At 39.9% G+C, this 13,930-nt stretch overlaps 1 pseudogene; it reads left to right on the top strand.

Moving 5' to 3' along the window:
- Positions 1-13,930, top strand: part of LOC129076843 (ADP-ribosylation factor-like protein 6) — a 35,776-nt pseudogene that overhangs the window by 15,180 nt on the left and 6,666 nt on the right.

Below are 13,930 nucleotides of genomic sequence, written 5' to 3'. Positions count from 1 at the left end.
ATTCCATGCAGGAATAATAAGTTGCGCAAAGGCATAGAGTGAGAACAAGAATGCAGACACTGTTTTGACTAGAACCAATGCTTGGAAATGTAAGAAATGAGAGCGACAAGCAGGAGGCGTGGGTTACATGACAGAAGTAGAAGGTGGTATTTGTTGAGTACCTACTATATGTCAGGCACTTTTGAAACTCATTTTGTAATGTCAACTTAAAAAATTATTCCTTATTCTTCAAATCAGCATGCTCGAGAGAGACATTTCACCATTAAAATATAGAAGCAGAGTATTCCTTTTCTTAAGGTTATATGTTTTCCATTTTCCTTATCAATAAACCACTATTAGATGGCAACTGTTTAGAAAATGTGGCCTGAGAATGGCCTCAGCTGAAAATGAAATGCAACCTATTCTCTGATGCTTGGGCCTTACATGACAAATCATGCCTAAAATTGGTAGAGCCAACGCAGTGATCACAACCCAGCTCACGTATACTGAGCAATTATTATATTCCAGACACATTCTAATTAATTTACATGCACTGTCCTTTTCAATCCCCATGACAGCCCTAGGAGAGAATCACTATGATTAATTTCCATTTTGTAGGAAAGGACTCTGTGGAATGAGATAAGCAACAAAGGGAAGGATACGGAGTGGTAAGCGGTGGCCCTAGGACTTGAATCCAGGCCTCTGACTCTACATTGAAGAGAAATCTATGAAAGAAAACATGCTGCCATAACTACATGATAACTGCGGGTCTTCCAGGACTCATGGTCCAATGTGTGGTGCTCTCACCGCAGTCTCAGGCCACCTCACCTCCACCCCGCTAGTCTGACCAGAAGTCAAGGACCAACATGCTGATGAAATTGCTTTGGCTAAAATCACGACCCAACAACGGCATCACACATGTCAGAACATCTCAGTCAAGTGTGGTGGTGGAAGAGTAAAGGAATGAAGAGACCAGGAAGGGGCAGTGGACACAGTGTCTAGGCAAGAATTCTGGAGCTATACTTCCTGAGTTCAAAATTTGGCTTCTCGACTCACTAGTTGTGTGACATTTAGCAAGTTACTTAACCTCTCCATGTTTTGGTTTCCCCACCTACAAAAGGGTGGTAATAATAACCCCTACCTGAAGGGCCTTAGAAGGATTAAATGAGTGACTATTTGTAAAGCATGAGGAACAGTGCCTACCATATATTAAGTATATAATAAATAAACAAACTGAATCAAGGAAGGAAATTGCAGGTGGGCCAATCATAGTCCTTGTTCATGCCTAGAATCACACTGAGATGTTTGAAAATATGTAAAACAGAAAAACAAATGCAAGACTAGATTAGCAGCTTCTCTACAGGCAAATAGATAGGGTTTCAAAAACTTTGTTTATAAAGCTACACCAAGGGTGGCAAATGGCATGAGTTGGGGGCAGGCATAATTAACTTGCTTTGGTTCTAGCACAGCAGCATTGACACGTATCATAGTATGTGTCCTTAAAGATCAATAACAGAAAAGCTGCTGAGTACAAGTGTTCAATAAGGACAGATGAGTGTTTCCCTAAAGTAATTCAGTTTTCCTAGTGGGCGATCCGTTCATTGTGCTGACTGAAAATGGCTAGTCAGCCATATGAGATAGTGTTTCCCAGGAATGGGAATAATCCCTAGTAGGATAACATCTCACCAAAACGATGTAGTGGAAGTTATAAACTTGCTAGATTGTATATATTTTATTAAGTAATTAGACAAGGACAAGGTCGGTGGGCTGAGTCTTGCCAGCTTATCCAGATCTTCCTAGTTTTTTCTCCTGAAGGTTTCTGCCTTTACCAATTAGGCTCCGCCCTTTCCAGTTTAGGACTTCCCCTTTACCTTCTACTTCCTTCTGGCAATCACTATACTGTTGTCTGTGTCCATGAGTCTTTCTTCTCCTTCTTTGCTTAATCCCTTCACCCTTCTCACCCAGCCTGCAACCCCCTCTCCCTTTGTACGCCTTCATTCTGTTCTTTCTATGCATGAGTCTGTCCTTCTTTGTTTGTTAGTGTATTTTTTTTCTTTAGATTCTGCATAGAAGTGAAATCATATGGTATTTGTCTTTCTCTGACTGGCTTATTTCACTTAGCATAATGTTCTCCAGGTCCATCCATGCTATTTGCAAAGGGTACAATTTCCTTCTTTATGGCTGAGTAGTATTCCATTGCGTAAATGTACCATAGCTTTTTTTATCCACTCATCTTCTGGTGGGCACTGGGGCTGCTTCTAAAACTTGGCAATTGTGAATAATGTTAGCAGTGAACATAGGGGTGCATATATTCTTTTGAATTAGTGTTTTGGGTTTCTTTGGATATATTCCCAGAAGTGGAATTGCTGGGTCATAAGGCAGTTCCATTTTTAATTTTTTGAGGTAACTTGATACTGTTTTCCACAGTGGCTGCACCGATCTGTATTCCCATCAACAGTGCACAAGGGTTCCTTTTTCTCTACATTCTTGCCAACACTTATTAGTTCATTTATTGATGATAGCCATTCTAACAGGTATGAGGTAGTATCTCATTATGCTTTTAATTTGCTTTTCTCTGATTATTAGTGATGATAACCATCCTTTCATGTCTATTGGCCATCTGTATGTCCTCTTTGGAGAAGATAAGGAACTTATAAAACTCAACACTCAAAAAACGAACAATCCAATTAGGAAATGGGCAAAGGAACTGAATACACTTTTCCAAAGAAACATATATATATAAAATTTTATTAACCAATGTCACCCCAATAAATTCAATAAAAATTAAGGAAAAAAAACCCAAAATACTAACAGCAAAAAAAAAACCCCAAAAAACCCAAACCCAAAACAAAATGTTACCGAACAATGGACCCGTGGGGGGCGGTGCCCAGATGCTCTTACCGAAAAAAAGACACCCCCGCCCCCTTCCCCAGGGTCCCTCGGTTGTAGGTCCTTTGCCTGCCGTCCTTGGAATTATGGCTCTGAATGGCAGAGTTTGGTGAAAAGGAAAAGGAACTATATTTATAAGTTATACAGGTTTGATTTATGGCTAAATGTCGCTCTTAAATCTCAAAATCCCTTTAAAACAACCACCAGCACACACACAGTCCTGCCTTCCCCTCCTTTGCCAGTTAGGCCAGACAGGGGTACCGTCCTTTAGAAGGAAAAGAAGTCCAGGGCTCGGCTAGGCAGGCATCTCCTGGTTCTCAGCACCATCTGCTGCGCCGCCGCGATCTCCAGCTCTTAGTCCAAAACCATGTGGCACCTTCTCCTGGCCCACGAGCAAGAGTCCTTTCTCCCCTCTTTCTTCCCGCCTGGTCTTCACATTGTTCCTCAGAGTCTGTGTCCCTTTGTCTCTCCTGCAGGCCCCTGTCTTTCCTCCTTCCTCTCCCAGTTCCATTCTGCATTAAGTCTTTTAAACCTTCCTGACTAGCCTTGGTGATATGCAAAACAACCCTATTTGCATATAAGGAATGAAGCTATTCTGTTATTGACATGCAAAACGACTCTCCGTGGCCCTGCTCAAGGCTCCTATCCCCCATGGTGGCAAGCCCTGGGGTGGGGAGAATATATTTTTCTTGGACACCCCCATCTCTGGACCCCGTTACAAATACTCTTGGGGGAAGGGCCCTGGATGTGCCCCGTTGCAAAAACATGATAAACACCCTTACAAATGGAAGTTTCCATTATAAGTGTAAATGGCTGTTACAAATGGGTAACTTTTACTTGGTTTTGTAACCAAGTAACAGGGTGCAGCTGAGCCCCTCAAAAGGGATGTGTAATGGGGTCCAGAAATTGGGGTGTCCAAGAAATGTATAGGATATTCTCACTCCTTCCAAGGCAGGCTGCCATGGGGGATGGGAGACAGGGAGCAGGGCCATTGAAAGTCATTTTGTATGTCAGTAAAAGGTTGAGGACCATTGAGAGTTACTTTGAATGTCAATAACAGTCCAGCTTCATACTGGACTTGGAGCAGGGCCATTGAGAGTCATTTTGCATGTCAATAACAGGAGGATAGCTTCAAACCTTCTGTGCAAAGGTGGTTATTTTGCATATCAACAAGGGTAACCGGGAAGGTTGTATAACTTTAACCCAGGATGTAACTGGGCAGGCGGCTCCCCCTGGTTACAGAGATGGTGTGCTGCACGTCCACTGCAAGGGAACAATGCAAAGACCACGCGGGAAGGAAAGGGGAGAAAGGACCCTTGCTAGTGGGCAATGAGAAGGTGCCATATGATTCTTAATTAAGAACCGGAGATCGCGGCAATGCAACGGATGGTGCTGGGAATAACTAGAGGCCTACCTTGCTGAGGTCCGGACTTCTGTTCTTTTTCTTCTGAAGGACGGTACCCCTGACTGGCCTGACTGGGCAAAGAGGGGAAGGCAGGACTGTGTGTGGTGGTGGATGTTTTAAAGGGATTTTGAGATTTAACAGCGACATTTAGCCATTAATCAAAACCTGTATAACTTTTGAATAAATAATTCCTTTCCTTTTCCCCAAACTCTGCTATTAAAAGCCATAATTTTTAAGGGCAGTGGGCCAAGGACCTAGAAGAGAGGGACCCCGGGAACGGAGGGGCGTTGTTCTGGTAATAGCATTTGGGGCTCCCCACCCCCAACAGGTCCACATTCAGTAACGGTTTTAGAGTTTTTGTTGTATCTGCTATCTGTTGAAAATAACCAGGTAAAAATAATCGTTATGCCAAAAAGGCATATTTTTAAGTGGTGAATTCCACTCTCCTTCATTGGTTTAGGGATCTGTTGTTGTCTTGAAATTCTTTAAAAAATTTTTAACAAGGGGCCCTGCATTTTCACAAATTATATAGCTAGTGCTGCTGTTATACACTAAGAAAAAAAATTAACTTTTCCATTTCATATTGTTGACAAAAGTACATCCAGCCTAAGAAAAGGTCTTATAAGAGTTTATTTGGGCCAAATGATGACAATTGACCAGAAGCAAAATCTCAAAAGATTGAGTCAATTCTTCAAAAAATGATAGTTTTACTCTTTATTTTGTACAGCAGAATCAAAGGAGAAGATGTAAGGGAGAGGATTACATAAAATCCATTGGCGGTAGGTTAGGGAGGCAGGAGCAAGCAAAGTGGGAAATCTCTGAGATTGGATAAAAAGTAAAATGGAGAGACATACTTCTTTTACCTTGTTGGGTACAGGATAGTAACAGGTACATTTACAGCACATAGAGATGGTATGTGGGGAACAAAATAACAATGAGGGGTTCCACGGTCTCGGGCTCTAGTGGGAGATTGTGCCCTGAGGGGTCTGGAAAGTGGGGATTGCTTTGACATTCCAAAGGTATGTTATCCTAGATGCAAAAAGACAATAGACAGGTTCATTTAAGGTAAAAACTGACCTTTGTCAAGGAAGATGAGGGCCTAGGACATGACTACCTGCCATGACTCACTTTTAGTCATCCGTCCATAACACCATCAAGCCACACAAAATTTTGACAGTAAGAAAAGTTGAATGACCTTTATTCCTATGTATACCTCCACAGAAATGTTTTCTACTGAAGGGGAGCAGACTAGGTCGCACCCAAATACGCCACTTTAGCATGTGGATTATTTTGAGCTGAAGTCCATCACAGCTCAAAAGACTCAGGATGAACTTTTTACCTCCCCCTTAACAGCCCAGAGACATGGAAATAAAGAACAAACTGACAGTAACCAGAGGGGTAGGGGGGTGGGGTTAAGGGGCGGGGAAGAAGGGGAAGTGTCATCAAAGAACATGTATAAAGGACCCATGGACAAAGCCAAAGTGGGGAAGGATTGAAGGTGGGAGGTGGGGGTGGGTGGGTGGGGAAAGTGGTGGCAGAAAAATGGAGACAAATGTATTTGAACGTCAATTTAAAACAACAGTGGAAAAAAAAATTAGCTAAATGGTCTGGTCCAGAAAGTGCCCCATCACTAGATAGAACTATAGAGTTTGGGTTAAGCACCTGGGCTGGGAGACCTTCGCAGGTCCTTTTGTTCAAATTCCTCTCTACCTGCCATTGCTACTGCATGACACAGCAAACATTTGTTTACCAAACACTTGTTCTCCCCATTTTCCTGTGGAATCTTGTGTCTTCTTTCCCTTTGAAGTCCAAGACTCCTACCCGCTTTCTCCTTAGCTCAGGAGGGCATACAAGCCTTAATTGCCTGTTTTTGACCTTCTTGTGTCCAAGTGAGGGTCCCATACAAACCAAATTAAATTTGTTTTTCTCCAGTTAATCTGCCTGATGTTAGTTTTATTATTAGACCAAGCAAAAGAACCTAGGAGGGTAGAGAAAAATTTTAATCCCCTACACTATATTCTTTTATCTCTTGAGTCTAGTTTGCCTGAAGAAAATTAAAAGGAGAAAAGCTCTTTAAATTATGTTAGGTTTATGGAACAACCCCCCTCCTCCAGTTAGCAGAAATAAGATAACAGTTACTTTACTTCCTACTGGAAACATAAAAATACTTCATCCACAAAAGTAACCTTAATCTTTTTTAGTGTTGTGATAGTATTGAAAGTTTAAAACCAAGTCATAATTATAGAGTATTTGTATAGCTATACATAATTTAGTTATTTTGTGGTCAAAAATGAAATGCATACTTTCAAAGTACTAAATTAAACACTTGCTTAGAATTCACCCAGCTCTTCACACGGAAGGCAAGAGTTGCTGGTACGAATGCTTCATTACTCTATTATACTGTGTGGCACACAGAGGAGGGTCAGTGATTGTGTGAAAGCAAGTGTGAACAATGATTGTCTCTATTGTAGAAGTGGTAAGATGCCGGTGGGACAAAGTCATTGCCTAAGGGCAGCAGCAAGGTTTCAGTGGTCTGCCTCTGATTTCCAAGTCATGCTGGCCAGTTTCCAGCATTCTACAATTAGGTATCCAAAAGTATACAGACAACTGCATTGTTCTTTTTAAGGGGAGCTACTCTTTGTCTTATTTACAATGGGGATAAAGCACTCTTTTTTTTGAAGAAAGCATATCTAAATACAATGATCAATCCACTTTTCTGTAAGTTAGTAGCTTAAAAATCAAGGGAAGACAAAACCATATGACTTCAACAGTGTTTCACTACATAACAAAAGTTTAAAGTTAAGTTTCTACAGTCAGTTAGACCAATATTTGCTAGTGATTTAGCCCCAGAAATGTTACCCCAAGGTTCACACTGCCTATTTATTTCCTGAAGAATGCTCTAATGTGATTATGGACTTTGTATATACATATATACATATGCATAAATTCACATATATGCATAAATATATTCATAAAATACACACACATAGTAACCATGAATATTTTAATTTTCCCTGATAACATTACATAAAAAGCATTGCTCAGTCATGGCTATTCCTTTGCAATTTATAATACTCCTACTGACTATAATATTACATATTGCCATATGCATATCCAAGTAGCATTTCTAAAGTTTATGTGGGTGTTTCCCTTCTTCCTATTCCAGAATTTTCACCATTTACTTTAAAATGTTATCTCTTTATGAAATCACGAAAAAATGCCCACTTAACTGATTAAAAGCCTTTAGCAGACATAGGGTAATTAGTCTAGGCATTCCTTAGGTACAGCTTTGGGTATAAACAAAGGACTCCCAGCAAATGGATTCAAATCTATCAGTTCTGAATATTTACAGCTTTAGAAAAAATTGGAGCATTTAGGTCTTGAAATGGATTTATCCCATCATTTATTTTAGAAAGCCAAAATATATGTATCTCACGGTCATAAGACTTTTATCTTTTAGGGAAGAAGGTAGTAAAAATGAGTAGCTTTCATCCTGAGTCTTGGTAGGGAGTCCCTGCTTTCTGAAAAGTCATTTTATCTGACATTTTTCTCATCTAAACTTTCCATTAATATCTACAGTGAGTCATGCTCATTATAATGACATACAGTTTCTGAGTGTTCAAAAAATAAATTTTATATTCTTGTTGTAGTGTTTAGTATTTTATTAAGTTCTAGGTTTTAAAAATTACTATTCCATGTATGATAGATATACCAGAAGTTTTGATAATGTAGCACACATTTGCTAATCATGACAGATGATAAAGAAATGTTCTATTCTCATAATAAATAACACAAGACAAACAGTTATTTTCATTATTAATGATCAAGGGTAAATTACATAGGCTAATTTTTTTTAGCCTCTGGCTAAAAATTAATTTTAGTGGGTAGGGAACTGGTCCATTTTTTAAAACATGTATATTTTTAACCTGTATGTAGTACAGAATCTATATGAAGAAAACTTTAGAACTCTACTGGAAAGGAGACAGAGAGAAGCAACTTAAAAATAAGTTTTTTCAATAGAAAGAGTCAATATCTTAAAACATCAGTTCTCTCTACTTCTATCATAAATTAAACCATGATAAAAATGAACAGAATTAAAATAGTTTGATTCTGGCACCTATTAGATAGACCAAAGCAACCAAATATAGAATATTGAAATAAAGTAAAACAATTCAGGGATTTAGTAAATCATTGGAATAACACTTTATATCAGTGGAAAGAATATAGATTATTCAATAACTTATAGTACAACAGCAAAATACCTGTGTGGGAAAAATTAAAATGAATTTACTTCTCACTCCCTATAACAAAAATAAAGTCAAGCTATATTAAAGATTTAAATTCAATAAAAATTAAAGCAAATATACAAGAAAGTTTGAAGTTGTCTTTCTTAAAAAGTATAGTTTTGAGTAGGAATGGCTTTTCTAATTAAGATGCAAAGCCCAGATGTCATAAAATCTTGGCTGCACATTAGGATCAGCTGGAGAACTTGTAAAAAATGCCAATCCTTGGATTCTACCCCAGACAAAATGAATCAAAACTTCTGGGGATGGGGTCCAAGTCTCTGTTTTTGTTTTGTTTGTTTGTTTGTTGGTTGGTTGGTTGGTTGGTTGATTGATGGATTTTTTCAGTGCTCTCTGGGTGATTTGGATACCTGGTTAGGCTTAAGAAAAACAGTCATAAAATCAAACCTTCATATTATCTCCCATATCACTGTGGAAACTATTTCAGGTATTCTTTGGCAAGAGTGGCTCAATTGCCAGTTTACTTGGCAGCTACCATACTGCACCCTCCTCTGCCAGAGGCTTGCTGCCTTCTTGGCCTTCACCCACAAACAAAAGGATAGATCTTTTCCACTCTTGGAATGTGAAAAATCTAAGTGTCCATCAGTAGGGATGCTGGCCGGAAACAGAAGTCATGCTCAAATTGGATAATTTCATAAGAGTTTAATAAAGAAATTGTATGTAGATGGAACCAATCATATCTTGATTACTGTGGTGATTACATAAATGTACAAATGTAATAAAACGTTATAGCACCAAAAAAGGGGTGAATGTGAAAATTGATGAGATCCAAGCAAGGTCTATAGTGTAATCAATAGTATTATGCCAATGTAAATTCCCTTATTTTGGTACTCCTCAGCGCATAAGATGTTATCATAGAACAGACTGGCAGCTGTAAGAAGGGAGGGGGGAAGTGGGGACTGATTGAAAGAAGGTGAAGGGACTAGTCAAAGGACATATATGAAGGACACATGGACAACAGTTTGGGGATTAACTGTGGAAGTGGTGGGTGGGCTGGGTGGAGAGGAGCAAAGGAGGAAAAATTGGGACAACTGTAAGAGCATAACCAATACTTTTTTTTTTAAATATGTTCCGCCCTGGCTGGTGTGGCTCAGTGGATTGAGCACCTGCCTACAGTCCAAAAGGTTGCTGATTCCATTCCCTGTCAGGGTACATGCCTGGGTTGTGGGCCAGGTCCCCAGTTGGGGACATGAGAGAGGCGATCAATCAATGTTTCTCTCCTACTCTTTCTCCTTCCTTTCCCCTTTCTCTAAAAGTAAGTAAATAAAATCTTAAAACAAACAAAAAAAGATGTTCAGTTGATTGGATGAGGCCCAACCACAGTAGGGAATGCAATCTGCTTTAGTTGGGTGTGCCAATTGAAATGTTAATCTCATCCATAAATACCAACATGGACACACCCAAAATAATGTTTGATCAAATATTTGGGCACCCTGTGGCCCAGTCAAATTGACACATCCAATTAAGCATTACAATTATAGAGACACAAGCTTTTCTTACCAGGTAAGTTACTCATCAGAATAGATGGTTGAATGCCCCATTACTTTGTTACACTCATTGTGAAGAACTATGAATAATGAAACCCTTGGATATTGTCATGGAAGAGTCAGATAATACTTTAAGATAAAATAATTTTTTCTTTCACACATGCTTGCCATCCTTTCCACAAGAGCTGAAAATTAATCAACTTCAAGTACATTTTGTCATGAGTCTTAGAAATGTGCTCACTGAACTAAGTAGTTCATCTGCGCTTTGGGTTGGCCCCAGTAGGACTGTACTGATACGTGCCCATTATGTTCCATAAGCAATCAACCTGATATAAACCACACAGGCTCTTAACCCAAGAAGTGGTGGCTCAGAGGGGTAACAATCTGCGCACTTTTATTGCCTATGCTTTTATAAACTAAATGTTACCTAATATTTTTAGAAGAGTGGGTAGCTGACCGTGAATCCCACTGTGCATGCTACAAACTATAGCCAAGATATAACTTTTTAAAAAAGATTTTATTTATTTATTTATAGAGAGAGGGAAGGGGGGGGAAGGGAGAGAAGAAACATCAATGTGTGGCTGCCTCTCGTGCACCCCCCTCCGGGCACTCGGCCCGCAACACAGGCATGTGTCCCAACTGGGAACCAAACCAGTAACACTCTGGCTGGCAGGCCAGTGCTCAGTCCACTGAGCCACACCAACCAAGATATAACTTTTGATGCTACTGTCACCTTTGCACTCAAGAGGCTATTGCTTTCCTCCTGAGTCCTCCATTACCAGGGAAGCTAGGCTGAGACCGCATACTCAGGGTATTGCTCTTGGGTACAAAAAAAAAGCCAGGTGTCTGCTGTATGCATGAAAATACCCCTGTTCGTGCATTTGTTCATTTAGTCATCCTGTGTTTGTTGAGCACCTACTATGTGCGTGGAACCATGGCATGCTGTTCTGTAATGTAAGCGCCCTTTCAGGCAGAGGGAGCAGCAAGTACCAGGAAGCCAGATCACATAGGAACTCTGTGTAGCTCATGAATGTTCCGGGTGAGATAAAAAGCCATATTCAATTATCTTTTTACCAAAAAAAGTTTTTTAATTTAAAAGTAAAACATTAAAAAATTAAATTAAGACAATAGATCTTTAGAGAAAGTTTTAAATAAAGTGAAGAAACTTGTAATCATTTCCATTTGTGTCCAAAACCTCCTAAGGTGCCTCCCAGTGCTAGTCACACCCTTGTATAATTCTCCCTCCCAGCTGAGCGGGAACTGTCACTTGCTTCTAAACAACTGATGGCAAATGTGCTGGGATGCCACTCTCACGACTACTTCATGTTACATGAGATTTCAGTTTAGCAGACTAGAGAGAGAAACTCTCCGGCTGCCTTTGAAGAAGTGACCATATTACAAACTGCCCGTGGAGAGGGTCATGTAGCAGGGAACTGCGGAAGGCCTGTGGGAGCTGAAGGCAATCTCCAGCTGACAGCCAGTAAGAAGCTGAGGGCCATAACCCTACAACCACAATGACCTGAATTCTGCCAGCAGTACATGAGCTTGGAATACAACCCCGAATTCCAGAGGAGACTGCAGTGCCAGCTGACAACTTAATTGCAGCCCAGCGAGACTCTGAGCAGAGGATCCAGAGAGTAGGTCCTGGACTACTGACCCACGGAAGCTGCGAGATAACAAATGTGGATTCTTTTCTTTTTTTTTTAACTATACATACAAGTTTGGTTTTTTATTTATGTTATATATTTAGTTAAGCCCATGTTATAAGTATCTTTTTTCCCCTTTTTATTTTATTTTTTAAATTTTTTAATTTTTTAATTGTTCAAATCCATTTGCCTCCATTTTCCCGCCACCACTTTCCCCTGCCCCACCCACCCCCACCTCCCTCCCTCAATCCTTCCCCACGTTGGCTTTGTCCATGGGGCCTTTACACCTGTTCCGTGACTTGACCATTCCTCTTCTTTTCCCTCATAATCCCCCCTCACCCCGCCTCTGGTTACTATCGGTTTGTTTTTTCCTTCAATGTTGCTCATCATATTTTTCTTGCTTGTTTGTTTTGTTGATTAGGTTCCACTTATAGGTGAGATCACATGGTATTTGTCTTTCACCCTCTGGATTATTTTGCTTAGCATAATGCTCTCCGGTTCCATCCATGCTGTTGTGAAGGGTAGGAGTTCCTTTCTTTGTGCTGCGTAGTATTCCATTGTGTATATGTACCATAGTTTTTTTTGACAAATGTGGATTATTTTCAGTCACTATATGGTATTTTGTTAGGCAGCCATATAAAACTAATACGCACTCTAACCTTGATTTTCTCGTTAAGCCTAAATAAAATTTTTTTAAAAACCCTTTTTTTTAACTTTCCCAGAGCCAGTTCTTTTGGGGCTTGTTCATGAGCTCAGGAACATAAGCTAGTTCAGCATTAAAAACCTTGGCTTCTCATAACTGCAACTTTCCTGGTGAATATTCCTACTGTCACAGAAATATTGTCATCAGGGATATTGATGAGGGAAGTGGAAGACGTCGTATCTAGGTTTTGGCATTCTTAAATGAGGAAGTAACTTTTTTCTTTCTTACCTTCATGCTCTCTGTTTTTATGACTCTTGGTTTTCTTAAAGGAAATAATGTCTGAAAACACTTATGTTGATACTAAGTAAATAGGCCTGTGCTATTCATTTTCATTGATGACTGGAGTTTATCTAATACATTATTTGACCCACAATGGGTACATAATAGCTCCTGTATGAAGCACAGTTTTCAAAGAGGTAAAACACTGAGATAAATCAGATTGTCCATGAATCGTGTGCTGGTGACAGCCCAGCTAAAGGGAGAATATGGGGAGGATCTGGATCGTAATAAGGGGATGGGACATGAGGACATGTAGTGGACACTATTGGTGTGCTGCCCAGATCCTTGTACTGGCTGGGGCATCACCCTCCCGCTGTTGTGATTGCCAGCTGCTAATAGGTCATAGATGTCCCTTCTAGAATTGGTTTCGGTCAAACGGAAGCTGACCTACTCAAGAAGTTTTACACATGCACGCACACTCATGCATGTATGCACACACACATCTGTGTGAAGGGGAGGAAGCTCACAGCCAATGATCGCCTGTTGACTAACAAAGATATTTTTTTAAAAGAGACCAACTCCCTTGCTTCCATTTGGGACCACACTGTGGTTCTATTCATGTTCCAGAGCTCCCATTGGATCAGGCTGAGGCTAATCCACACTTAGACCACTCGTAGCTTTTTGCTGCTTTCCTCACTCAGCTTCTCCTCACAGCACTCCCTCAGGAAGACTCTTGTATAAGAATCACCCTCTCTGGTTGTTTCCAGGGAACCTAACCTAAGACAGAGGATCTTCCTGGATGTTGACAATGTTCTATTTCTTTTTTTTCCCTCCTTTGACAGCTTTATTGAGATATAATTTACATATGTAAAGTGTGTTATTCAGTAATTTTTAGTGCTGTGCAACCACTACCACATTTCATTCTAAACATTTCTTTAGCCCCTAGAAGAAATCTGATACCCATTAGCTCTCACTCTTCATTCCACAACACCCCTCCCCACGCCCTTCTAAGCAACCACTAATCTACTGTTTGTCTCTAGGGATTTGCTTATTCTGGACATTTCATAGAAATGTAATCATATAATATGTGATATTTTATACCTGGCTTCTTTCACTTAGCATGATGTTGTAAAAGTGAATCCATGTTTTGCATCTATCAGGACTTCATTTGTTTTTATTGCTGAATAATATTCTATTCTATGCATATGCCATATTTTATTTATCTGCTCATCAGATAATAGACATTTGGGTTGTTTCCACTTTTGGGCTATTCTGGATAATGCTGTTATGAATATTCA

The sequence above is a fragment of the Pteronotus mesoamericanus genome, unplaced genomic scaffold, assembly GCF_021234165.1.
Source record: "Pteronotus mesoamericanus isolate MK-2021 breed Mesoamerican mustached bat unplaced genomic scaffold, CSHL_Meso_final contig_65, whole genome shotgun sequence".
NCBI classification, from domain to species: Eukaryota; Metazoa; Chordata; class Mammalia; order Chiroptera; family Mormoopidae; genus Pteronotus; species Pteronotus mesoamericanus.
This window is presented reverse-complemented; position numbering and strand designations above follow the sequence as displayed.